Below are 27,511 nucleotides of genomic sequence, written 5' to 3'. Positions count from 1 at the left end.
GGTGTTATCACATATTTGTCTCACATATTTAATGAAGCCCGCATTCTTTTAAAGAATCCAGAGTCCGAGACTAGAGGGAGAAGGGGAAACAGAAAGAATGGGATGGAGATGGACGTTTTCCTCTCAGGAAAAATTGAAGACCGACCCCAGGACAGAGAATTTGTTTCAATCTCTGGTCACTTCAATATAGATCTCTTTCTTCCTTGGGCTTTCCTGGGATTCTTTTTAAAAGCTAAGAACCCCGGGAATGGGGGCGAGGAGGGGGGAGCGAGAAGTTGTGGAAGCGCTTCTATTCTAGAGGGACCTTCACCCCAAATGTTCAAGCACGTGACGTCGAGGTGTGTGTGCCCCTTAGATGCCTTAAGAAGGGTGGAGGTGAGGGGTCACGTGCTGTAGGATAGACTGAGCGAAAAGGACTCAGTTTATGAGCTGAGAAAACGCTACAGCGATAAAGAACACTGTCTTTTGTTTCAGTAGATAACTGACATGGGGGGCACTACTTGGAAACTTCTGCTAACGTAAAATATCTTCACTGCTGGGGGGGGGGGTTCGGGGGAGCAGGCGTGCTGGAGCAGAGCATGGAGAAAGCATAAGTTGCTCTCTTAAAAGGTCCTCCCTCCCTCGCTGAAGTTCAATAGTCCTAACACTCAAGTGATAGAATAGGACAAATAAAATCCGACCCAGGATCCTTTGCACAGGTGTGTGTATATTTGAATTGGTGGGATTATGTAATTAATTTGGCAGAGCCAGACTCTTACCACCAGGAAATTAAGAAGGAGGTGGAGTTCTCCCTCCCTTTTGAATACTTCTTGTGTCAGATGCCCCCATATGCAGCAGCAGGAATTATCTGTGGGAAAAAGCTAAGTGGCAAGGTGAATGAGATCACCAATCCTAAGGCCAGGGCCCCAGGGCAAGTCCTCCCGAAGCCCTCAGGGGAGTCTACCTTCCAGGTCCTTGCCTAGGCCTTGCCAGTAGCTCACCTATGCGATTTCCCGACCCTCCCCATCCCTCACCCACCTCCACTGCTATTCTTAGCTTAACTTCTCACGTGCCAGGGACTTGGTCCCCATACCCATCAACCTTCCTTAAAGAAACATTTGTGTATGTGTGTGAAAAAATTTATTATTTCTATCTTAATTACTTCATGCCTTTTACTAAGCCACTGCAAGACACTTTCTAGTATTCCCTTCGTGCGTGGCTACTTGTGTGTGCATGTAGTCTGTTTTTTTAATTCCCTGCTTTTAAGAAAAGAATCTTTTAAGGGAAGTAATAGAAAACTACGTCTTGGATTCGAAAGTTTACCTGCAAAGTGCCTCCGTGTTCCAATGCTCCCCAAGCTAAAGTCAGCCTATCAAAAAGCACTTCTAAAATGGAAACTATTAAAATCGGGATTATTTTTGTGCTAAACCAAACATAAAAATGTGGATGATTCCTTTTGGGTAATTTATGATTAGATTTTAGAGTGGTTCACCTCACCCAATCTTTATTTTAATGAGAAGAAAACTTTTAGTTGTCACCATTTTTCCATTTTTCGAATCCATCCCTTTGAAGAAGCCAGTAAGTATGTATGCTGCCAAAGGGATAGAATATTGCGACTCAACTCGATACTCTTCTTTAAGCCTTTTCAAGTCTAGAAAGGCATATCCATGGAGTTTCCCAAATGTTCATCTATTGGGTATAGTCTTAATTTAAAATTATAGACTATGAGAACTAATTTATTTTTATATTTTTATATGACTAACGAGATGGCTGCATTTTGAATAATCCCCAAGCTATGTCCAGAATAGAGTTGCCATTAAAGTGATATAAAGGGGAAAAACTAAGGCGCAGTGAGTTACGGCACCACTTGTGACGCTAATAGAATAGAGGATCTAGTTGCTGATGCGGTAATATAAACGATAGAAAAAAATATATATCCCACGTTACTTAATTATTTCTGATGAATTGGGGATAGTTAGTCATAGTTGTAATGACTCAAACAAACAAACAAACAAATAAATAAATAATGAACCAACAGACAAATAAAAAGTGACCTCTATCGAGATTAGTTACGATTATAAGGGACACTGTCAGGCAATGCTTGGCTGGGCTTTTTTCTTTTTTTTTTTTACCTTGGTATTTACATGACCCCAAACTGAGACTGCATTAATTGTCGCACAGACTGCAGAGATTGTCTAAATGCAAAGTCCTGTAAGGGATAAACATTGAGAAGATTGAGCGTCTGTGAAATAAAGTGTGTGTGGTAAAATAGTATTTTAACTGGCTCTGGCTAACATATTTTTGCTAATATAATTTGATTTTTTAACTTATCAAAATAAACAAGAAAAACATTTTTAAAATGAGAGCCGGTGATATTAATTCTTAAAACAAATACTATTTATTTGTTGATAAATAGTTGATCTCAACAGCTGAAGACCACATAGATTCTCTTTGAAGGAACTGGCCTCAAGTTGTAATCAGTTGGTCCTGGGCAGACTTGACTTTGAAACACATTTTTAAGTGAACAGGTAAAACGAGTGTGCCCGAATCTTGTGTTGTGTTGTTGTGTTGTGGTTTCACTTCATCTTTACATTTAAAAACTTTAGATGACTCTAAGATCAACTATTAAGTGATGACATTTCAGAGCCAGACTTGTTTGGTTGGACTTTTCTTGAAATCTCATGAAGGTACCAGTCCGGACTTGATTTTTTGTATGATAGTCACTTCAATTACTAGAAAAAAATAATGCTGAAGACATGATGAAAAAAAAAAAGCCATGGGAACCTAGGGTTTTATTTTGTTTGTTTGTTGTTGTTTTACTGAAAATTGTGGAACCTACTAAAATTGAATCTAGTTGGAAATAAGTTGACAGTGCAAACCTTCAGGTAACTGAATTTAATTATGCTTTTCATTTTTAAATGAGTTTTTAATACCTGGTGTCCTAAAGCACCAAGAACTTGGGTCCCTTCCCCAGAGAATACAGGAGCGATTCTTTTATTAGAAACAAACTTTATCTCATGGTCTCAAATAAAAAAGTAATTCTATTAAAATTCCAAGAAATATACAATAGTTTAAATTTAAATAATTGTTAAACAATCTTTAAAAGTACCCTATTCTCGCCCCCCCCTCCACTGCAATATAGCTCAAATGTTGTACATTACATGTCCATCTACTGAGAATTCATAAATGTTTGTATAGTTCTCATAGGGAACATCCTAATGGCATTAAATGAACTTGTAAATGTATGTGCATGTGTGGGTAGGGGTTGGTCTGAATTTACTGTGAGAGTAAGCTGTGGATATATGCTATGCTGTACCACGGACCCACTGTGTGCACATTTTTAATTCCCTACATACATCCTCTATGCTCTGTCAGAGTTTAAAATGAATTTGTGTTTTTAAAATATGGACAGAATTGAATTAATAGGTTATACAATAATCTAATTGTTTAGAAGGGGAACATTTTTTTTATGCAACCAAAAATAATTTTTAACAATAGCTTTCGTTCTTTTTGAAGACCATAATTGAAATGAGGAGTCATTAGCTTCTTTTAGTTGTTATGAAATAATATTTGTCAGGTAATTGCATCCTAAAACTTGTCAACTTTTCAATAAGCAAATATTCACAACTTTATATCAATAGATAGATAGTTATGTAACTTTAGAACAACCATAATCTTTTTACTACAGTTCACATACACAAATTAGTTGTTTATTGTGTCATAGAGTACCATCCTTTGAATGGAGAAGGGAGGGTTATCATAATACAAGCGCCATTGTGTACATTAACAGACTCTTATGGAAGGATGTAATTGAAAATATAAGGGCTTTTCTTCCCCTTAGAAGCAGGTGGATTTTTTGTTTTGTTTCCTTTTGTTTTGGCTAACATTTTATTGCATGTCATCTATGATGATAAATGTTAGCATCAGAATATTGGTGCCTATTAACCTTCTGTAAAAACATAAGATCTCACCTACAGGTCAAAAAGGAAATGCAGAAGGAAATTATCATGTTTGAAGTGGTGGTTATTGAGAATACATTTGTCCCTTCACTTTTAGTGTGTTAGCGCTGGGATTTTTCGATAGTGTACAGTAGATAGGGTCTGGGTCCTGTCTATACTGTGTTCGTGGCTATGTGGCTTTCTACAGGTCATTTAAAAAAAAACCCACACCTCCCATATAATCTCTCTGAAGCTCTATTTTAATGTATTTAGCAAAGAACTACAGGCCTTCAGCATGGAAAAGCACTATCATTTATTTTAACCCAGTCACTCTAACGAAGCATCTGTTGGTCACTTTGGGCATCCCATCCCCAGCTGAAATCTGGGGGAAAAAATACTTCATATCTTTTGCTAGAAAAGCAAACCGAATGCCGCCATCCATGGTGAAAATGTTTTCCATTCTCCTTCCCCGCCTTCACCCCCTGAAACTATTTTTCTTTTTAAAAGGAAAACAAAACAGAAAGCTCTTTTTGTCCTTGGGGGGTGAGGGTGGGGTGAGGTGGGGAAGATGTTGACAGGAAGAAATCCAGTTGAAGTATTCAATAGTACTATCAGCTTGGTGCTCACGCACCTGAACCTGCCTTAGCCTGCCTTAGCAGTGCCCTGAATCACTGGACTTTATTTCCCGGGTCTGTTTTCCTTAGAGACTGAATCTAGAGGTTATACCTTCTTTCTCTCGCTCCGAGCCTTCGAGCGCACTCCCGAAAATACACACACACACACACACACACACACACACACACACACACACACACACACACACACACACACACCCCGCTGTGAAAACAGGGGTGTAGTAATAACGCGAATAAAGACGGTTCTAAAGTTAAAGATGGGCTAGTTGTAGGATGGACTGGGAAACCGTGCTGTCTGGATAGAGAGCAGCCGCTAAACGCAGGGCTAAGGCTAAAGTGCAAGTATTAGGAGTAAAAAGAGCCAGGGATGTTGTCGTACCAGAGTTACCCCCCTGGATTTGGTGAGAACCCACAACAGCTGCAGGAGATCCTACATGGCAATGAAAGTTCCTTCTAGATCTCTGTGTGCCCCTATATTTCTTCCCCATTTTCTCTCATTTCGCTGTCTTACACACACACACACACACACACACACACACACACACACACACACACACACTCCTATTCCTAACGTCTGCACACTCTTGATAAGTGTATAGAGAAACACAGGAAGGGGGTCCGGGCTTGCACAGGCTTTTGTACTTCTCTGGCTTTGGTCATATTGGAACTGACGCACCGGCTCCCCCTGGAATTCTGGAGGCGTCTCATTCATATTGGGTGGGGAACAATTTATTCCTCTCTGTCCCATCCCATCCCATCCTACTCCACCCTGCCCCTCCCAACTCTCCTCCTCCTCCATCTTCTTCACCATCACCATCACTTTCTGATTCTCCACCTCTTCCTATTTTTCTTTCTAGCGTTCTCTCTCTCTCTCTCTCTCTCTCTCTCTCTCTCTCTCTCTCTCTCTCTCTCTCTCTCTCTCTCTCTCTCTCTCTCTCTCGTCTCCTCTCCCTCCCTTTCTTCCTCCCTCGCTCCTGCCTCCCTCCCTCCTCCTCTCTTCCCCCCCCCCCTTCCTTTTTTTTCCTCCCCTCCTTCTCTCCACTGAATTATCAGGCTTTGGCTCTAAAAGTCACAAGTAATCCTCATGTGTGTGACTGTGAGAGTGTGTATATGTGTCGTGATGAGAGGCTGACGAGAGGAGGCAGGATGGCAGACTTTTGCACACAGACGGGGAGAGGGAACTTGGAGCTCCTGGGCCACCATTTGCATTGGCATCATTTGGGGTAAGTACTTGGGGGTAGTAGCCGCAGCAGATTTCTCTATCTGGGAAGGGTCAAGTTCCTCCCCTGTCTCCATCGCCACACACACGCCTCAAATCGCAAATTCCGAAAACGTAAGGAAGGATTCGATAGTGTTCTTATGATTAACTACGGCTAATTAAATATGATCAGAAAAATGAGAAAGGAAAGGAGATAAAGGAACAAGGATGAACAGGAATAGAAAACTAGGGAGGTCTCGGTTGGAAACCAGGTAAAGAGGGCTAGTTACTCTCCGCTCAGAATGAGATGCTGCCCTGGGGGCACCTTGGTCCATATTCGCTTTTGTACTTCTAGGATTAGAAAGCGAAATGAGGGGCTATAAACTGGGAGTCCAGATGCTTGGCACTCTCTTCCCAGCGTCCAGTCCCCCTCCTCCAAGCTCTGACGTCTCCCCTTCTGGAGCTCGAGTGCATACACACGCACACATACTTACACCCTTCTTTACACACTTGCACTTAGCTAGCATGGGTTATAATCACGGAAAGAGAAAGTTTGGTGAGCCCAGGGCCCAAAAGCCCAGCAGCGGGACACAGGGCTGAAGTGGGGGAGACTGGAGATGAAATCTGGGGTTTCTCTTTTTCCTATTAAGAAAAAAAATCTTTCTGTTAATGAAAAAATATTTATAGGAAAAAGACTATTGGATTACTATGTCTGATCAGCTGATAATGACCTGCCTATAGGCTTGTTAACACACCATACACACGCACACACGCGCGCTCCCGAATACACGCGCACACATGCACATATCATTTATCGGGTATTGTATGCAGTTCTGAGGGACATCACGTGTAGGCATGAATCCGGAGGGGAGGGTGGCAGTGGTTTTTAAACGTGTCGGGGTTGTGTAAGTGTTTTAAGACGGGTGGGGAAAGTAGGGGCTACGCACAGAGTTAGAGTTCTGGGTGTTTTCTGTGGCTGGATGTGCGAGTGTTTAGTATGGCGTTGTCAGCTGGCGATGGTTTCTAAGGAGAGAGCGGTGCCAGGGGCGTGTGCCATGAATACACCTAGACACTCCAGTGGTGACATGGGAATCGTTTGTTTGCTTCGGAACGGTGACTACCTAGAGGAGACTGAAATGCGGTTAGGTCAACTCCCTGCGGTACATTATACTTGTAGCAGATGGTTCAAAGAATAGAAAGGGGGGTGGGGGCGGCAAGGACCGAGAGTTTGGTTGCTTGCTTGTTTTTCATAGGAAAAGGCAGGTTCGAAAGAGCCCCACCCTACGTTTAGGAAATACAAGGATAGCTCAGGAATAAATTTCACAGGAAATGAACGAATTCTTCTTGAAATCGATAGCAGCAATAATTATGTTGATGAAACGTGGTGAAATTCTTACTCACACACTCACACACGCACACACACCTATAGTGAGCGGGAGTCAAGCCAATTCGTGCTCCGATTTAGTGTTTAGTTTCAGCCCTGTATTTTGGGAAGTTGTTTTGAGGGGACCCACCCCCACCTCCTATCTACAAGCCTCCAACACCAACACACTGATCTTGAAACCAAAGCACACAGGTGCCCTTTGAGCTCCGCTCTCTAGAGTCCTAACGTAAATGGGACCCTGTGGATTTCCCTAGAGCTGAAGGAGGCCAGACAACACTCGGAGTGCACCAACCCATTCCCAGAGCTGATTGTGCAATCTGCCTCCTGGTACAGGCATAGTCATTCCTTACTAGTCTGCCAACCTGTAAATTGATAGGATTTAAAATGTGCTTATATATGTGTGGATGTGTATCCAGATCATTACAATTAATTTCATGCCCAAAGATCAACTCAATTCTGATATATCTTTACTTCCTTATCCCTTTGCAACGACAGAAACTGAACACCTAGACAGGCACATACCAGAGGGTAGGTATGACAAAGAAAAAAGGAAGATCTCCAAAGGCAGTTTTAGATTTCCTTTTAAAAGAAAATAGAGCTTTAAAGAAAACATAAATCAATGGAAGTGTTATCAGAAACACATCTGCCTAGCCCCATACCTATACTAATATAAAAGCTAAGGGAAGAAATACAAATCTTATTTTAAGAATTTTTTTTCAAAGATCTAATTTTACATTCATGTCAAAAACATGTCAATGGTTTAAATGGATATAATGCCAGAAGCATTGATGATTAAAAGGTTCATGGAAATTACACCATTTTCAACACAAAGTGATAGATATCCATCTTTTTGGTATCAAATGCCAAACCAACAGTTTCCATAATCATTAAAACAACTGAGCCACAGAGTGCCATAGGGAGAGAAAAGAGAAGATAGTATTCTGGATGAAGTTTAGTAGTTAGGATAAAGTAAAATCTATAAACTTGACATTTCCTTCAATAGGAAGTATAATCAACTTCCATAAGGATCTTCCAAATACTCAAAGGTAACTCAGAATATGAGTCATTTTGTGAAAGCTTGTTGTGTATCATATGGAGCAAGATTTTTATTTAATAAATACTCTTTTCCAGGAATGTCACTATTTTAAAGGATATATGTTTTCATCCACTGGGATGCAAGATTCACTCAGAAAGTATCATTTAATCCAGTTGTATCTTGTTATTATTAACAAACATTTGCCTCATAAATACTATTCTGGGGCCTGTTTGTGACAAAATCTAACAACAGGGCTTATTTGGATCTACAACAAAAACAAGTGAGAAAAATTCCAAGAATTATTGCTATAGTACAAATTTCCCTTAATCAAAATATTACAACCATCTCCTTAAAAGAAAACACATCTAATGTAAAGCCCTGAATTTTTAGTTGGATATGTGCTGTATGCTCATTTTATTGATAAAATAATTCCTCTACAAAATTAATATTTTGAGATCGCAAAAAATACATGAAAAATATAGATTACTCCCCATCTTGATCTTAAATCAAACAACTTTACAAAGCTAAAGTAGAAATTTTGCATTCATCTTTAAATTGAAAGAGAAAATTTTAAATTCTGCTTTTGAAATGAGTATTATTTCTGTTTAAATACATTCAGGATGCAAATTGGCTTCATCACAAGAAAAGCCTTAGCTCCACCCCCATCACCCCCATTCTTCTGAAGGATTTTCCTGCTTATTCTCACTGGTTAACACCACCAGCAAAACTTAATAGATTTGTTTTTTGTTTAGGCCCAAATACCAACTCAAAAGAACCCCCCCCCCCCATCATCTCAAAGAATAGGGTGGATCTCTAAAGATAGGAAGGGTGGGGTGGGAAGAGCTATCCTGGCCTCCTTATTATCCACAGGATTTCTTCTCAACCTTAGACATACCTGAAATTGTTTAGAAATAAATAAAACTAAATAGAACAAATTAGTTGAGGAAATAATTTGCACTGGTTATAATTTTTAAAAATCTTATTCGTGTTAGGCTTTTTTGTGTTGTAATTTCACCATCATATTCAATCTTTAGCTATTAAAAATTAAGTGCCTACTAGCACCAAAGTATTTAAACTACAGCTCCATGGTAATTATTCAAGCATTTTTAAAAATCTTGTCATTTCTTTGGGTTCTACTTTTTGCTTCATCATTCATAGTATTGTACAAATAGGATAAATCTGATGATGGAAGGCAGAATCCCACTAAGAACTGAGCATTGATGCTGAGAGGTCATTGAGCCAGAGTTTACTGCACACTCTGTCTACTCTTCTTTTAGCTTGCAGTGTCTGTCAGGTGTGTCCTTGGACCCAAAGATCTAACCCTTTTAGGGTTAACTGATATATAAAGCACATAATCTATCTTTAGCCCAGAAGTAAGAAGGAAAACTTCTGAACTTCAAACTGGAGCCTTAGGTCATAGGATCCCAAAGCAAAGGATCCTAAAAAAACCCCTTCCTTTCTTCCCTTTCTTTTTCCTTCCCTTTCTTGATTTCTTTCTCATTGATTTTTTAAAGGGTGTGTTGTTAATTGCATGTCAGTGCATTTTTTTCTTCCAGGGCCTCAGAGGTTGGTGGGGATCATGATTTGGGGATTCTTATAATGGTGGATGGGTCTATATTCAGTCTTTTTCTGTCCTAAGATTTGGCTTTCCACTCTTCTTCACTCTATGTTTCCGTTTTCACATCTATAGAACTCCCTTAGGTTTAGATCAAAGACAGGGCTGGGCTTGCCCTTTGCGAAGCCTCCTAACCACCACCCCCATACAGCAAAAAGCCCCCTACTACCATCGCGAGTAGCCTTTGAGGTCGGTAGGTGTCGCTCTTCCCCTGCCGGCCAGAACTAGAAGCCCGGAGCTGGCCAGGGGCAGTGGTTGCCCCGCCAGGTGCTCCTTCCCCAGAGACCCATTAGGGCAGCAGATAGCATCTCGGAGCAGTAGAAATTCACCTTGTTCACCTGGTCTCAACACCAGGGATTTGGTTCCACTGGCCAAGATGGAAAAGTTACAATCAGAGGAGAGGAATAAAGGAGCTTCTGGTCAAGACTGCCCTAGAGAAGTTGAGAGGAATGTGGAACCTTTGGGCAAATGCCGCTTCCCTCTAGATCACAAACTTTCATTCATCTCTTTCCACCTCCTCTGGGCAGTTTTGGATTTGGAGTGCCCTAGCAAAAATCGGAGACTAAGGGCTTAATCAGCTCTTTAAGACAGCTCATTAAAACTAAGCAGGATTATGCATTGGTTCAAATCGTAGCTTCGTACATACTATGCCATAGGGAGAGTGAACAGCCTCTCTCATCCCCTACCCCAAATGGAATTGCTCTTTAAAAAAAGAAAAGAAAAGAAAAGAAACACATAGCATGGCCTGCTCGCAGGTTTGTTTTTTTTTTTTTTAGATTCGGAAAAATGAATTCTAATTGGATGTATATCCACCCCCTTCCAACTCTACAGTATTAATATTTTGAGTTATTCTACAATCTCACTAACAAAGTGTTTTTCCCTCTGAAAATCTAGCAGTTAACAAGTACTGCGGATCTGTTTTAAATTCTGGCAATTTATAATTATTCTTCCTTTCCTGGCGTCCTGTGGCTCCCCTGATCTCTCTGCTTTAGTTTGTCCTTCCTCTAAGATATTGTTCGTCAGCATCATTCTTTTCGTGTGTGTTTCCAAAGGAGATTTGTCTTCTGGACACTGAGAAGTGCATTTTTACAATAGGTAGATTCTATAGGTAATTGCACATTTCATTATGTTTGATATTATTGTGTACAGGAAAATCATAGCTTTCACATGAAAAGGGAGGATCCTATTTATTCCTATTGGATTCTGATCCCCTCGTTCTCTAAAGATCGGGACCAAGTTTCAAAAAGGAAGTCTATTTGTTTAGTTAAAACGTTGTTCGTCAAGATTTTCGTACTTTTAGCCATTAAGACAGTTTTTCAGATGTAGACTTTATTGATATCTCTGCTTTCCATAACTAAATCGAATGGGGGAAGGGACCTAACAACAATAATAACCTCCCCCAGAATTGCATTTCAAGTACAGAATGTCTTATCATAAAGTTAATTACTAAAGCTGGGGAACGGGTGGATCTTGTGTGGCTGTGATCTAGGAGATAGAGGAAGGTTTTCTTTTCTTTTTTAAAATAAAGACAAACCTAATTTTAGCGTAAAACGAATATGTTGTTAATAGCATTATGAAAATGGGAAGCTTTTGAGCTACAAAATTAACTTCCTTCTTCTTAAATCATACCTCTCACACAATTCTAAAGAATTATTTCTGAATAAGCCAAAAATAAACAGTAACACCTGGAGGGAAAATATGTGTAAAATATAAAGGTGTGAAGTTTTAGTACGACTAAATTTTTAGCTTGGAAATGTCCAAATTCCGATATTTGGGAAACTGCCCTCCCTTTTCGGTTTTTTTTCCCCTCTTCTCTCTCTGATATCTCTATTTGAATTTTTGATTCTATTTCTATTTTTCTTGGGATATCTCAGTCTGTAGGTCATAAATATCTCTGTCTCCGTCTCTGTCTCTGTGTCTGTCTCTGTCTCTGTCTCTGTTCCTGTCCCTGTCCCTTTTCCCGTCTCTGGTTCTGTCTCAGTGTCTCTCTCCCCTCTATTTATTGTTCAAATCCTATCAGTCAAGTTAGTATTAAAGTGGCATGTCCCTGGCACAGCAGCTGTCCCTAGCGTTCTCCCTATGGCACTTTGGGGCGGTGGTGGCGGCGGTGGCGGCTGGAAGGTGCAGGGCCAGAGAGGTGGTCCCTTTTGCAGAAAAAAAAAAACTGCGTGCAGAGGAGTTGGGGTGTGTGCAGGGTTGCGGGGCTTATTCAAATGCCGCCCGCTGCTGCTCTGATTCGCAGGGACTCGGCCTCCATATGGTAATACTGGGCGGGAGGGGGGAGGGGGCGGGGGGAAGAGAAGAGGGGAGGGGGTGGGGGGGGTTCAGGCTCGGCTAGCACAGCAGCCGGGCTGGGACAGAGCACCGGCACCGGCGGCAGCGGCGGCAGCGGCACTCCCCACCCTCCAGCAGCACCCACCCAGCCACTGAGCCACCGGCCCCGGGGTAAGCAACAGCTCACACACACAGCAGCGGCGGCGGCGGCGGCGGCGGCGGCGGCAGCAGCAGCAGCATCTGTGACAGACAGTTCAGGCGCTTCGGGTTACTACCCTGAGCCAATAAGGGAAATTAGAGACAGAAAAGGAGATTACATAGAGATCAGATATAGAATGTAGACCTATAGGTGTATTATAGACACAATACACGGACACACATGCATTTGCCTAGACCTACATATGCGCATACAGGAATCTAAGGCTACACACTCATCTCTACACTTGAAAATCTCTAAACACATACGTCCATAACTGCTATGTGTGTGTAGGTACCTGAATGAAAGCATGCAGGTGTTGGTTAAAAACAAAACAAAACAAAACAAAAAACCCTGGACACACACCAACTCAGGTTGAAATTTCAGCCAAACTATAAAAGACACCTCCCATTAAATCGCTTTAGTCACCTCTATGTTCTCCAACGTTACACGACAATATACAATTCTGAAATCAGTTATGGAATCCGACAATTATTCACAAAATGTGCCGAAAATGTACTTTAGGGAGATACTGTTGCTATATATGGTAAGGTAAGGACTAACCTAATGGCTGAGTTTCCGTTTTTTAATGTTTTACGTGTAGCCATCTGACCACTTTTTATTGGGTGCCTTATCAAATGAGGACTTTAGTGTAGGGCTTGTAAAAACTAGATCTAGAGGCAAAGCTGGCTTTACCAAAGGAATTAAGGTCTAGGTGCTGAGAAATGAGTGCTGGAGAGTATGGAATGGAAAGTGACACACTGCTGTACATTGGAAAGAAAAATAGTGTATGTATTCGGGATAGCCTTGGGGCAGGGCGAACTCTTGCCCTAGACGCTCATGCAGGTAAGTCATTCATAATAAAACTAATTACCTGTGCATGTACTTAGTCTAGTTTAATTGAAACTCCATGTGTGCATGTGTTGCTGTTCTGGGCTTTGTTATTATGGATTCATTCATTTTTAAGTAGAGAATTTGGATATATGAGAGAGTGGACTTTTCTGTTTTTATTCTGCTTAAAGATATGACAAAAGCAGATTGTCCACAAAGGGGGAAAAACAACTCTCACTAGCAAGACTGCTGCTTTAAATATAACTCAAGGCCTGTGAATTTAAGGACAAAAAAATGGCTCTCTCTCTCTCTTTCTCTCTCTCTCTCTCTCTCTCTCTCTCTCTCTCTCTCTCTCTCTCTATATATATATATATATATATATATATATATGATATTTATATACTATTCACACACATACATATACACATACATGTATAATATATGCAGCAAATGAGGATGCTTTTTCAATTGAGGCTTGGCATCTAATTTCAAGCCATACCAGTTAAAAATGAAATGGAGAGTATATTATTAATGTTAACAGTTAAGGTACGACATACAACATGGTTGAAAATGTCTTCCTTTCAGAAAGCTGTCTTTTCCTGGGTCTACACATTTTAAAGAGAATATTTTGAAATGAGACTCCTGAAACCAATAGGGCAATAAATGCGTAGATCGCTTTGTAATTCAGCACGGAAATATTAGAAATTCTTGGAAACAGTTCCCATTACACGCATTATCTAGAATGCCTTTGCCCCCCAAACTGTATTTTTGCTAATATGAAGTTAATTGGGCGATCAAACTTTCAGCCATGAGCTGTTGGCATTATCACCGATTAAGGTATATGTCAGGAAAATGTGTCTCTTCTTTTAGGACCAAACAAGCATGGTGTGCGCCTTGCATTCCATATATTAAAGATGTGCATATTTGAAACCTTAAATAAACAGAAGCCAAGGAGGAACCTGTGCATAAAATATAGCAGAGATAGCAGAGATTCGGCAAAAAAATATATCATAGTCAAGAAAAAGAAAAATAGATAAAACGATAGAACCTGAACTTTTAGCGAATTAAAAATGCAAATATACCTTTACATATGCATCAGTATTAAAAATAATACACGCTGGAACCAACAGGAGCATCAGCAGCAGGAGGAGGAGGAGGAGGAGGAGGAGGAGGAGGAGGAGGAGGAGGAGGAGGAGAGGAGAATGGAGGCGCAGCAGAGACCTGATTATGCATAGCTGGAGCAGCCTCCTCTCTAACCTGTTCTTCTCTGTGCAGTGCTGCAGGCCGTCCTCAGCCACCCACAGAACAGGAGCAGAAACAACCTTCCCGAAGGCTACATCGTTTATTTTTCTTTTTGGGGTTTTGTTGTTGTTTTAGGGGGGTTCCACTCTCCCTTTAATTAAAATCTTCAATAAAAGGCGATCGCGCCTGGAATGCACAGTCTCCTCTTCTGCAGGATTTGCATATTTTTTTAATGCCCTAATTTCCTTGATGTATGTAAATGTAGCCGGACGTAGAGTGAGACATGGAGCTGACGTCAATGGACGTGACCTCGCTGCTAAACCTTGAACGTGAAGCTGGGATGGGGGAAAACACGGAGAGGGAGAGATGCAGACAGCAGATCCGGCAAGCCGGAGTGGCAGCGGCGGTGGCGGCAGTTTCAGCATCCGCAGCTGCAGTCGGAGCATCCAACCCAGCCGCTGAGGGGTCTTGGAGGACCGGTGGCTGCGGCAGCGGCGGCGGCGGCGGCGGCGGTGACAGTGGCAGCAGCCCCAGAAAGACCTGGAGCAGTAAAGGATAGGAAGCTGGCCTGGTGGGAACAACTGCATTCTCCAGTCGACTTGTTCAAAGCCTCCTCGCCATCGGTTTTGCAACAATCACAAGCTGCCAAGCGCCTCCATTCCGTCAAATAAACATTTTAAAAAAACCAAACAAACAAACAAACAAAAAATCCTTGCAAAACTACAACAACAAACAAAACCCCAAACTAAAAATTAAACAAATATCTATTCTCAGGTAATTCTCGGAAGACTTTGAAAATGGAACATTTCGCTTCTCTCCACCAGAAGAGGAGGGGAAGAGATCATGCAACATCAAATTTGTTCCTAAAATATGCTTTAAGATACACGTGTTCTCAGTAGGTAGAGGTAAATCGTCCAATTAACTTATCAGTGCTTCTCGTTTCTGTACCTATTTACCTGTCGACTTAACGATTCTCATAGTTCTGCACTTGCGGCAATGACATTGTGGTCGATAGTCGGGAGTGAGGCAAGGACTTGGGAAAAGAGGAGAGGGGGCCAGGCAAGGAAAACCGCGTGTGTCTGTGTGTCTGTGTGTCTGCGTGCGCGTGTGCACAGCGATCTTTCCAAGTTCCCATTTGTAATGTGGCTCTGGAGGCCAATCTTGGCCATCTCTGCGCTTGGCTTTGGCTCTGGTTTCACCCTTTTGAAGAGGAAGGCCAAGGGAGGATGGGCACTCTAAGCTAACTCATGTTTAATTGTTCTGAAGAAAAAGCGGGGTAGGGGCGGGAAGGACAGAAGAAGGCAAAAGATGGGCGAGAGAGAAGAGGGCTGGCTGCTAGGTTTTCTGAACCTACTCTCTACACTCCAAGAGGACCATTCACACCAGCCCTGATCTTTTGCTTGCTTCTGCCTGCTCTCTCGACCGTTTGCTGTCTCCATAGCACTGGGAGGTTTTGCCAAGGAGGCTGCAAATCTACAAGAGGAGCAAGGACACCTTTCATTTTCTTTTAGACCTTCCCCCTCCCCCATCCTACCCATCCTAGTGCCTAGAAGAAAATGAAGTCAGCGTGTGACCCGCAGACAGGGAGAGTGAATGACAGGCAGCAACTTCGCGTGCACTGCGGGCCAGCCCAACCCCAGTAGCTTGGCACAATGCCGCCTGCCACCTGCCTCTGGCCTTCCTTTCTCAAGACCTGGCGGGCATGGAACTCAGCACCTATAAAGGCGGGGGCTCTTTGGAGAGGAGGAGGAGACGTGCCAGCACGCTGGTGCCCAGGGGAAAGCGAAAGGACAGGGCTCGGGAGGGCCGAGGGGCAGGATACGAGAAAACAGGGGCGGCCGATAGTCCCCCCTCCCCCCCCCCCTGCCCCAAGCCCTTCATCTCCGCCGCCAGGGCAGGGGTTTCTTTTTTATGTCTCAGGAGCAAGCTATGTTTTTTCTGGCATGCCTAGGGCCACAAGGGCACACACATGTGTGTGTTTGTGTGTGTGCTTGTGTGCGCGCGCGCGTGTCTGTCTGCGCGCGGACAGGCCAGAGAGCGCGCGCCTGCCAGGCGGTGGCGGCTCCCGCCAAGGACATGCTTGGCTGTCTGTCCTCGGGCTGCACTTGGCGGGAAATCTGTGGGCTGACTGGACTGTGCTCTCCGCCTCTGGCTCTCATTACCGCCTCCCTTCTCCCTCCAGCCTCCACATTTACATATGGGCCCTCATCTGAATTTTTACTGCGTCCCTCCCCCCTCAGCCTGCCTCTCATTACCCGCAAACGCACAGACAGAGACACACACAGAGACACCCACCACGCGCGCGCGCACTCGCGCGCGCAGACACCACACAGAGGCTTCTGCAGACAGGCACACAGCCTGCTGCACATCCACAGCCACCCACTAGTACCCGTAGCCCCTCACTCTTCCACTGTGCTCGCATCCCCACTTAGTGCAATATCTGACAAACCATTCGACACAATCACACGTACACACACACACACACACACACACCGACCCACAAGCACACATACAACCTCCTCCTTTATATTCTTTCACGTAAGTACACTTCCCAATTCACATTTATCTTTCCTCCTTTCCCAGTCACCTCTCTATACAAATACATCTAGCAAAAATACTTCTCTCTCTCTCTCTCTCTCTCTCTCTCTCTCCTCTCTCTCTCTCTCTCTCTCTCTCTCTCTCTCTCTCTCTCTCTCTCTCTCTCTCTCTCTCTCTCTCTCTCTCTCTCTCTCTCTCTCTCTCTCTTTCTCTCTCTCTTTTCCACCTCCCCCCATCTCTCCCTTTCTAGCCCATACACTTTCCTTTTCTTTCTTTTCCTCAAAGAGGTTCTGGCTCATCTCAGGTACCTTTTGAATAGCTTGGGCCCATAATGAATAAAAATATTTCGCATGTTTCGCATGTCTTTAACCCAAACACATTTAACAACCACAACAAAGGGGGGGGGGGCTTGAACCAGGAGACCTTTCTTTACAAAAAAAAAAAAGTGCAGGCAAAAGGTCATTCTTCAAGTTTGTAAATAGAATTGCCGAGAGGGAATTCTAAAAGAGAAAGAAAAAAGAAAAATGCTAGAAACCCATAAGTTACACAAAATGGTGCTTTGGTTGGAGAAGAAGGGGGGGGGGGGGGGGGGTGGAAGACAGAGAGCTTGCTATTCTTAAAAAGTGAATCCAAAGAAGCCAAGAGAGAAAACTGGAGGGGAAGAAGGGAGAGGGGGGAGAAAAGGCAGAAAAGGCAAAAGAAGTTTCCAAAGAAATGTGTGCTTTCCCTCCTACAATAGGAAAATGTAGCCATGGCTCTTCTTTAGACTAGACATTTCTAATTTGTTCCGTCTGTCAGAAGGGGACTATGAGAGGTTTGGTGCAAATTCATTATCTCTGGCAACGCATAACGTATAGTAGGAACTGAAAAAGACCGTGGCAATGGATGAACAATAGGGCTTCAGTTCATCAGCAACAAAAGCATTGGGGAAATTGGTTGAATTTCAGAGCACGTCCTCCTCAGCAGAGAGGGCTGGACTAGACCTTGGCCAACCCCCCCAAAAAACTTGCAGAGCCTCACATACAACACTTCACTCTCTACTCTGGGCTTAGGGAGCAAATATCTGACAAGGGGGGGAAAAAGTTGTGTTTTTTCTGCTGCTTCTTTTTCGCCCCCTCCCCCACCTCCGAGATGGAATCAGCTCTATTTAAAATATTTTAGACTCAATCAAGCAAGAATAATACTATGGAATTTAGCGGCAGTTTTAAACAGTGGCGAAGAGAGAGACGTTCTGAATTTTTGGAGACAAGAAAGACATCTGCAATTCTGTGCTTCAGTGGGGGGCTTGACTATGGGATCTTTTCCTCCTGCCGGAGACTTGAATCGCTACTCGCTAGATTTGAGGGCAAATTGATCTTGCAAAGGAAGAAAACATGTAAGTATCTTTGTGGAGCGTGCAGTGGGGGGAAGGTCTGGCGGAGCTTTCATCGTGTGGTGGAAAGCCCACATAGCCTGGGGCTCGTGCCCGATATATGTTTTCTGGCTCAGGGAGGGATCTAGATGAACGTGAACTCTACTTCATGTGTCTAGGGGCCGGGTCAGGGGGGACCAGCTCCTGTGCCCCTTGAACAGGTTGCTTTCTTTGCTCTTCTCGAACTTCGACTGGGGACTGGGCAGCAGAGCTTATTGCCAGAGAGTGCTTCGGTGGGTTACCTTAATGATTCGTACTAGTTAATTGATTGTGGCCTTAGGATACTAAACCTGTTGATCTTGTGAAAAGTGTTGACTGGGATTATTCATTACTCAGCATCGAGGCCCCAATTGGAAAAGGATCCTGGTGCAAGGTTTAGTTTTGAAAGAGAAGAATTTCTGTGGCTGTGAATGTGTGTTTCTGTTTTCCACTAGGTCCAACGTGTATACAAATAAACTTTGTGTTCCAGGGTTTGGGGCACATATATGTATATACGAGTCTTTACGTACCTAGATATATCTATAGGTGTATACAAATATGTAGCATTATTATTATTAAGTGGATCCCTGTTTCCAGATTCTAGAATTGCAGTTATCCGGCAATGAAAACTTGGGTTTGCTCATATCCTACTGCAAAACTTATGTGCAGGGTCCAATTAGATGAAATTGATTGGGGGGGGGGGGGCGGCAAGATTTTGAAAGTTGAAGAGTCCCTTTCTTGGGTTATTCAGGATACCGAAATCATCAAAAACTTGTGTTGATTACTGTTTTGGTCAGTTTGAAGAGCTTAATCACACTGTAGTTTCAGACTCTGTCAATTAGTAGATCCGGTGAAAAATCCGCTCGATTATGCTTAACTTAGCCCAGAATAAGCTCCGGACGGCTCTGCTTTTGGTAGCTTGGGGTGCAAAGGGACTATGCCGCGGTGGGTACTGGGCAGTGTATTTGCATTAGTGTCTGAAGGGTTTTCTTTTGCAAATGTAGCCGAGGTCGTTGAATAGGGAATGTGTGGAAGGGTCATTTCAACAGTAGAATTGATCAGAACTTAGACAACAGTGCCCTATCATGTCATGGCCACGGTCAGGGGCCCAGGCTGCTACACAGGTTGCAGCTGCCACAGGCCGAAAGGACAGGGTACAATCGAGTTTCCTTTCGCCCCTCTTGCCCACCTTGAGCCCCCAGCCCACCCCACCCCTATAGGACCTTGGCAGTAGTAATTACAGCTCTGAATCCAATCGTGAGCTCCAATAGACAACATAATTGAACGTGTGTAGTACCATCATATTACAAAATCAACATCCTCACCCCCACCTCCATCACAAAAAAAAAATCAATGGTAAAATAAGGCAACCTATTTGGGAGAGTAGGAGGCTACTTAAAGACTGGGTGTGTGTGTGTGTGGAGGGGGGGGTTAGAGGGAATAAAGAAAAACCTACCACTTTACAGCAATCATGTTTTACATTATTCATTGATTTATAAGGGGGGAAGAACCAATCAGAAAACACAGACATAAATGCACATAGCCCATGTACAGTGACTGTACAGTAAACTATTTGCATATTTCTAATGTGTTAGACACTTATCTAAGGGTTCCCATTGTTTGAAAAACCTGAAAATTCAGTCATGAAAATGTTTGGAAAATCGAGCATTTGGCCTATCTGAAAACCCTTGTTAGGTTGAAGGGAGTCTCCCTGTATGGCAGTTTGCAATTTCGAATTTCTCATGTCTTTTTTCAGATTTTTCACCTTTTCTTCCAAACTCAAAAATATTTGAAATCTCAGAAGCCTACCAGATTCTGCATATTTTTATTATAATTATTATACATGTCTCCATTTACATGTAAATTACCATATTTAACCCCTTGGATGCTGAAGCACAGTGCATATTGTAAGTCTGATATTTGGGAACTTAATGACATTTTAAGGAAATATAGAAACTGCAACAGTTTACAGAAATGTCTTACTCTTTCTGCATTCCCCCATAGCACCCTTTTCAGCATTCTAAACCAAATAGACACTAGTATATGTTAAAACTATGACCATTTTTTTTCTTGGCTATTTTTCAGATGACACTACAATGAAGCATAAAATGAATAGACAAACAGCACAAGCAAAGGTAATTTTAAAATTAATATCTAAGAAAACCCAAATGACAGAACCTAAAATGTACTGTTTTCTATGTAGCATGCCCATAGTATTTCATGTAGCTCATATACACAGCGTATGCAATATTCAAAATTCAAGAAAACCCAAGTTTCCATATTTGTAGTTTGGATTTTTATTATGTAGCCCTTTGTATGCCATATATCAACCATAACACAAACATAACCTGTAATTGCCTATAAAAAAGAAATTCTGGATACAGAGGAAATAATAGGACACTTTTATTAGAAAGCAAGCTAGTCAAGTACCTTACTTGAGCTATACAAATAGCTGTAATTAAATGGCTTTTATATAGGAAATGGTTGCCTTGACTGTATTAGTGGACTGTGGTTTACATCTATGTGAATTACACAAACTTAAGTATGAAAGGGGGATTCCTGCCATGGCCTAATTCTTTATATACTCCTCAGTAGCTGAAAGAGGACTCAGATATGCACTCTCTATTTACATGTGTAGGAAATTATCTATCTGATTCCAGGATTTCAATAGAAAACCATAACTTTCCCATTTCACTTGAATAGAGATTGTTTATTCCAAGAAAACCAGGATGTTTCACTGTATGTCACAGCCATCTGGAGACCTATAAAAAGATTAGAAAACAAGCATGATAATCACGTCCTAATCTACTGGCCATTAATGGGAATTTATTAGAGAGTGAGCCGGCAAGCCATTTGGATTCAGTATATCTTTCAATATGCAGATTCTTCCTAAACTGGTCTTCTGCCTCTTAGCTATAATGACTGAAATGAAAACCTGTAGGTATAACTAGTTTCTCTTAACCATTTAGAATGAACATATGACAGACATTGCTAGTATCTTCAGCACGATTGCTCCAACTTGTCTCATGTTTTAGGTGATAATATAGTCCTTGAAATTGTATATGAAGGATGGTTATATAAACCCGGGCAACATTCACAATAATCAGGGATTCAATGTGCAGTGTTTTGAGGATATCCAGTCTAAAAGTCCTAATAGATGATGGAGAGTCAGAAGATTTAATTGGGAATATGGCTAATGCACAGTGAAGTTATAATCATCATGCTGTCAATTTTCACCACCTTGGGTTCCAGTAATTAATCTACAGTATTATGTGGCAAATATAGTGACGAGTCTTAGAGTCAGTTGATATGGGTAGGTGGAACTCCTGAGAGTGGCATATGCTATTGAAAGATAACATTTCTTATACCTTTAGGGTGAAATTGTCTCACATGTATAGTATGTTTTATATCTAATTTCCTTAGAATGTTTCTGGATTTCATGTTAGAAACCAGATTTGTGTATGTAGATTCCACACATGTGTGGAGGGTACAATACACCCCCCCCAAAATATTTACTGAACATATACACTCATGGAGGGTATAATACACACCTATCACACGAGTACATACCTATTAATATATAAGGAGAGTGTAATAATATACATGCATTCTAACATACCTACAGAGACCTTGACATACTGAAAGACATTCTGAGTAAATCTGTTCAAGATCACATGTCTGCTTTGTGTAATACACAAAGTGAGATCACTAGTGAGTCTTTTTCTAGCTAATGGAAAACATCTTCAACAAACTTAAGATCTACCCAATTTCTGCCAGAAAGACTCATTAGAATCGTACATGATGTCTGAAAGAATCATGTGCTTTTCCACGTATTCCATTTCTAATCCAGTAGTTTGTGTTTTGACCATGATCAAAATGATAAAAGAAAGTTATTCTATGAGTCTTTCCTAAATTGCATGTTGTTGTTTGCATATGCATTTAATGCATAACAAAAACCACAGATGGGCCTTTTCCTACCTCTTCATGTTATAATATGATATAACAAAATGTAACAGAATATTTTAGACTCATACAATTTTTTTAATTGGGAAAAACCCTACTTTAGAGATTACCTAATCTATATCCTGCCCCTCATTTTATGGATGAGGAAATTGGGGCCTAAAGAGAAGTGACTTGCCCAGAGTCCATTTAATGGCTTATTCTCTATATTTCATTCTGGGCTACTTATTTTAAGAAGTAAGCATTTAGGAATGGCCTCTACAGGAAAATGTATTATCTTTATAACATATTCTTAACTCCTATTTTAATACCTTTAGCAGTATTTTACACATTAATCTGAGGCCCTATCAGGAGTACTTGGTTTGTCTTCTGTCAGCTTTTTGATAATGAGCTTTTGCTGTCCAATTGGATAGTCACATGTACGTTTGTAAGTAGGTAGGTATACACACATGCTTTATATATGTGCATATAATTAAATTGAAAAAAACAGAATATGGTCATTTTAGAGGGATTTTTGCATGCCAGGGTAAAAATCAATCAACAAAAAATAAGTAGACTATAATGGATTAGCAGAGTGTGGACTGAACATAGAGACTTGGGACATTCTCTTTTAATTTATATTGTAAAGTACAGTAACATCACCAACCACAACTCATTATAATTATTGCAACAGTGTGTATGCATGAGCTATACTAAAAATACATCTTGTGCTATGCAAAAGACAGCCTAGACTTGCCATTAAAATCACTGGCTATTTGATAAGTAAACATTGTAGCTAGACTACATAGATAGAGCTCCCCAATTGTTGGAAGAGAGAGAATGAAAAAAGGAAAAGAAGTCTCTAAATATTTGTACTCAGTCTTAGAAAAGTTTCACAAAAAGTAAATAACTCATTAATTTGTGATACAAAATTTCTTTTTGAAGAGAGTCAGAGATGAGGATGGAGAGGAGGGAAGAGGAGGTGGACTAATATTCGTAGACTCTAGGTCTTATATAATCCATATTTCATGAACTAAAAGTACTTTTTCACAGCTGTCGAGAAATATAAGCATTTTTCTCTGTAAGGAAAAAAATGATTAAGACAATCAGAAAGGGGCCAGAATTTTTATTAAGGCAAAATGCTTTATAACAATATTAGACAGATATTACTTCTATGTTTACCTGAGCTGAATTCCAAGGCACACATACGAACAGCAACCCACAGAAAGACATACATACAGTACAGATATTTCAAAATACACTCAAGTCAGACTCGACACTGCTGCTTACAGCATATCTCTATACACTTACAGACCAAAATACCTTGCACTATCGCCATGGTGCAAGTACCTGAAAATCACTAGAGATACAAAACATGCCTGAGATGTGAAGCCATTAAAAACACAACACCAGAGCAAATTGTCAATGTAATTACACATCGACTTACTGCGTAATACAGATCTGATTCCCAGACTCAGAAAGCAAGGCCCTGCTTTAAGCAGTAGCAAACTGCCTCACATCTCCCTGCCCATGCAGTCTGCCAGAAGAGAAACGCAGGCAAAGACGTTACCCAGATCTGAAACGCTTTTATCTGTCCTTAGAGAAAGATTTCTTCCTGTCTTTGGATATTAGAACGATCTACACTAGCAACAAGAAAGGTAAAAGGCCGCGGGTTGATTTTCCAGGAGCAGTCGGTAGCGCTAGAGGAAGAGATGTTGATTGAGAAAATAGGGATTGTTGTAGTGCCGCTGCCGCTGCTGCTGCTGCTGCTACTGCTGCTGCTGCTGCTGCTGCTACTGCTGCTGCTGCTGCTGTCCACGCAGCAGGCGCGGGGGCAGATCGCTGATCACTGATGCATATCAATAACCGTGTACTTGAGATTTCTCATGACATCATCATTACCTTGGTCTCCCGCGGTCTCGAACCTTTGACCTTACCGGGCTGGTCCACATTTTGGCACTGAAAGCCCCTCCAATGATGGCCCTTTTCTCCTTCTTTCAGACCGGGGGCAGCAGCACGCCAGCAAGACGGCATCTTCTTCTCCCCAGCCTAGGAGCCCTGTGAAATCGAGGATCTTCCCCCCTAAAACACACACACAAGATATTTGCAATCAAGCTGCCTCCATTTGGTAAAAGCTCACGGTGCATAATCCAAAAGGATCAGGAGCAGATCCTTGAATCAGCTTGTCACTTCTTCTATAAAATGGGATTTTTTTTTTTGGCCTCTTTACACTGCGCTGGAAATTGTCGATGGCTTTATACATCTCTATAGAGGGAGGCTAAAGAGTCTTTCCTGAGAACGAAGCAATTTACAATGCAAATAGAGGCCTGTGAAGGGATGGATGCTTCTCACTTTTAACAGCCTGATGCACCCTAATAGCTGGTTTTATTTTCTGATATTAATAGATGAATTGTTGATTCTCGCTGCCGGAAATTACTTGCTGAAAGAAAAAAAAAAGTTCGGAATAAACTTTGAAGGCAACAGATCTCCTTTGGATGTGTATTAGCTGCACACACACCCCAACCCCAAAACAGGTCACAGTTGCAAGAAAGGATGCTTCTTTCAAAGCACTCTCTAGTATTCTTGGAGGAAGCAACTCGTCTGATTGTCTGAAGGAACCTGGGAGTCTGGATTCTAGCAAGAGCCAAGTCCTGTGAGGGAAGTGAGTTGTTATCTTTGGTTATCTAGCTGTATGAGTGTATTGGTCTTCATAAAGCTAGATAACCGAAAGTAAAAACTCCTTCAAGATCTTCGAGGAGCGTGTGAAAATGAAAGAGCACTTCAAGAAACAGTAAAAACAAGAAAGGTCAGGAATACTTATTGAATCTAACGTTTTTACGGCTAAAGGTGGGATTAGAGGAAGTTAAATGACACAAGTAGACCAAAATATGAAGTTGTCAGATGCCTCGGGATGAGTTGTTAAAAGCTAAAAACAAATTTGTAGTTCTTATGGGTAAACAATGCATGTCCAACTTTTACTGTTCTACGACAAAAGTTCTATTTTAAGGGCTGGTCTTGGTTTTGTTTTGTTTTTGTTTTGTTTTATTTTTTCCTAGAAAGATGTGTAGAGGCTGTTGAGTATCTATTTAAAGAATGACTTTATGCAGTTAAATGACTTATACAGTATAAGATGCCCCCACCCACCCAAACCCTCCCCCGCAAAAGCACAATTTGGAAAATTTGTCTGGAAATCTCTAAAACTGCATTGGGGTTACATTTCAAGTGACATGAAATCAGGCTTGCCAAAAAAAAAAAGTTTACACGGGTTTAGGGAAGGTTAATAATTTATATCTACTGAGGACTTGGTGAAGCTGCAGAAAATGAGAGGAGGAAAAAAAGAGGGATGGCTGATTTTTATTCTTCTATTCAAAATGCAAGGACAGATGCTTCTCTGTTCCAAGAGGGTTTCCTTGAGGAAGCTACTGAAGCAGAAAGACATGATGGAGACGAGATCGCCTCCCCCCTTGTCAAAGTGTTAAAAAATGTTCTGTGTCTTACTCTGCGCCTAGCATTGGAAATGAAAGTGACATTTACGCCAAAACCCACGTGTGCGCCTCCTCTTTTTTTGTTTAAGGATGATCAGATCTATCCAGGAAACAGCTCTGGCATCCCAAACTGAAATAATTAGGACGTATATAGACCTGACAAAAATGGAAAGGGGGTGGGGAATCTGAGGGTCTGTCTTGCCTAATTGATTCCGCTAAACGGAATGCAGGAGATGTGAACGGCTGGACGCTCCTATTCCCACGCTCGGGGGCAAGTGGTAATGCCGCGCCCCGGCAGCCTATGACAGACAGCCCTGTTGGGGGGTGGGGGTATGAAAAAAACATCAAGTGCACCACACCATACTCATCTCCATCGCTTAAGAAAGTAGAGGCATTTCCCACCCACAGCCATCTGCAGGCTCCCAAGTGGGAACACCAACTGTTCTCTCGCTGCTGCATACTGTCTGTTTCTGTTAATTCTATAACCACTGTTTAATCTGCCCATAATTAAGTTTGGCTTTTCTTCTGGAGTTGAGATTTCCAATATTTAGGATAAAGAAAAAAAAAACCGAGCATAAAGTAATTCCAAGAAGTCTCCTTATTTGTAATAAGTCTGACTGCTCTTTGTGTCAAATTGGCAGGTATCAGATTTTGGCCTTCCAAAGCAAGTTCGGGTTCTGGAAGGGGGATTTGGGAGAGGGGATGGGGGTGGGGGTGGGGGAAGAGGTTGTTGGTGTTGTTTTTAATCCCTGTACAAAACATTTATCATTCTACCTGCTAGAGAGTGGCTACCCCGACAAATGTTGAGGCAGCAGCACTGTTCACAAATGTAGAAGCTTTATCTGAGTATGCCACGACACATACCCTAGAATAAAACTGCAAAGTGTTCAACATTACAGGAAGCAGATTACAATAACTCAAGGATCAAAGGCTGTTTTGACAACCCACACTTATATGCATTTCCAATAAAGAGCCATTTTCTTTAGTCTAAGAATTACTATTCTTAGAGGAGAACTTTGGAGGCTTCTTGGAGGCTTGTGTCGCTAGTGTATCTTTAAACACTTATGTTTGTCCACAAATCATGTAGTAAATACATAAACCTGCATATGTGCTTAAATACATATACACAAACCATGTACATATGCAGGGAGAAAAATCATGACCAAAATGGCGTGTTGCCTCCCAAATGGGCCTACATGACTTTCAGTTCAAAATGCAGCCTCCCCCCCCCAAAAAAAAAATAAATATATTTTTTTTTTCTTAGGAGACATTTTCCTTGGTAGTTTTAGCTCCTGGCAATATTTAGGCCTCTAGGAGTATTCTATTTTCAGTTAGCACTATGGCAGACTTTATTTACATAAATTCCCACTTTGGCTGCAATACACGTGCCAAACTTTTACTACTGTAGTGACCGAGGAGAAGACCCTTGTTTATTTACATTTGAAGCTCTGTTTGTGCAAACAACCTTTCATTGTTAAGTGCCTGTATGCCTTTCATTTACTTCATGTCCAGGGGTGCTATTTACCTAGAGCCATTGTCTACTACAATTAACATTTACATTACAAAGTGTGTGGTTTTCTTTCTCAAGGAGGTTCAATTAAGGCAATAAGATGTTTGCTGGGGAAACCTATTGTTTACTGAAAGCACTCAATGGAGTCAAATTACTTAAGCTTTTGCTTGCGTCTTGGTCTTTTATGTAAATGTGTTAAATATAACATCTAAGGAAAATAAACAATATTATAATTATGTGTTTGCCATTGTCATATCAAACTTGCTTTGTACCATACTAATGTTACATGACTATCAATCAATAAAATACATTTCAATGTTA

The 27,511-nt window shown here is 41.5% G+C and overlaps 1 long non-coding RNA gene and 2 other non-coding genes across 3 annotated transcripts; 2 read left to right on the top strand and 1 right to left on the bottom strand.

Annotated features, from left to right (window-relative positions):
- Positions 1-535: 535 nt before the first annotated feature.
- Positions 536-27,511, top strand: LOC130458514 (uncharacterized). The gene is made up of 3 exons (XR_008917886.1): positions 536-5,775; positions 20,342-20,391; positions 24,197-27,511. It is a non-coding gene; the product is annotated as an uncharacterized LOC130458514 (long non-coding RNA).
- Positions 24,854-24,940, top strand: MIR9A-2 (microRNA mir-9a-2). Its single transcript, NR_032147.1, has one exon. It is a non-coding gene; the product is annotated as a microRNA mir-9a-2 (primary transcript).
- On the bottom strand, positions 24,869-24,924 carry MIR9C-2 (microRNA mir-9c-2). Its single transcript, NR_162883.1, has one exon. It is a non-coding gene; the product is annotated as a microRNA mir-9c-2 (primary transcript).

Source organism: Monodelphis domestica, chromosome 3 (assembly GCF_027887165.1).
Source record: "Monodelphis domestica isolate mMonDom1 chromosome 3, mMonDom1.pri, whole genome shotgun sequence".
Classification (NCBI taxonomy): Eukaryota; Metazoa; Chordata; class Mammalia; order Didelphimorphia; family Didelphidae; genus Monodelphis; species Monodelphis domestica.
Note: the sequence above shows the minus strand (reverse complement) of the source record. Positions and strands in the feature narration are given on the sequence as shown.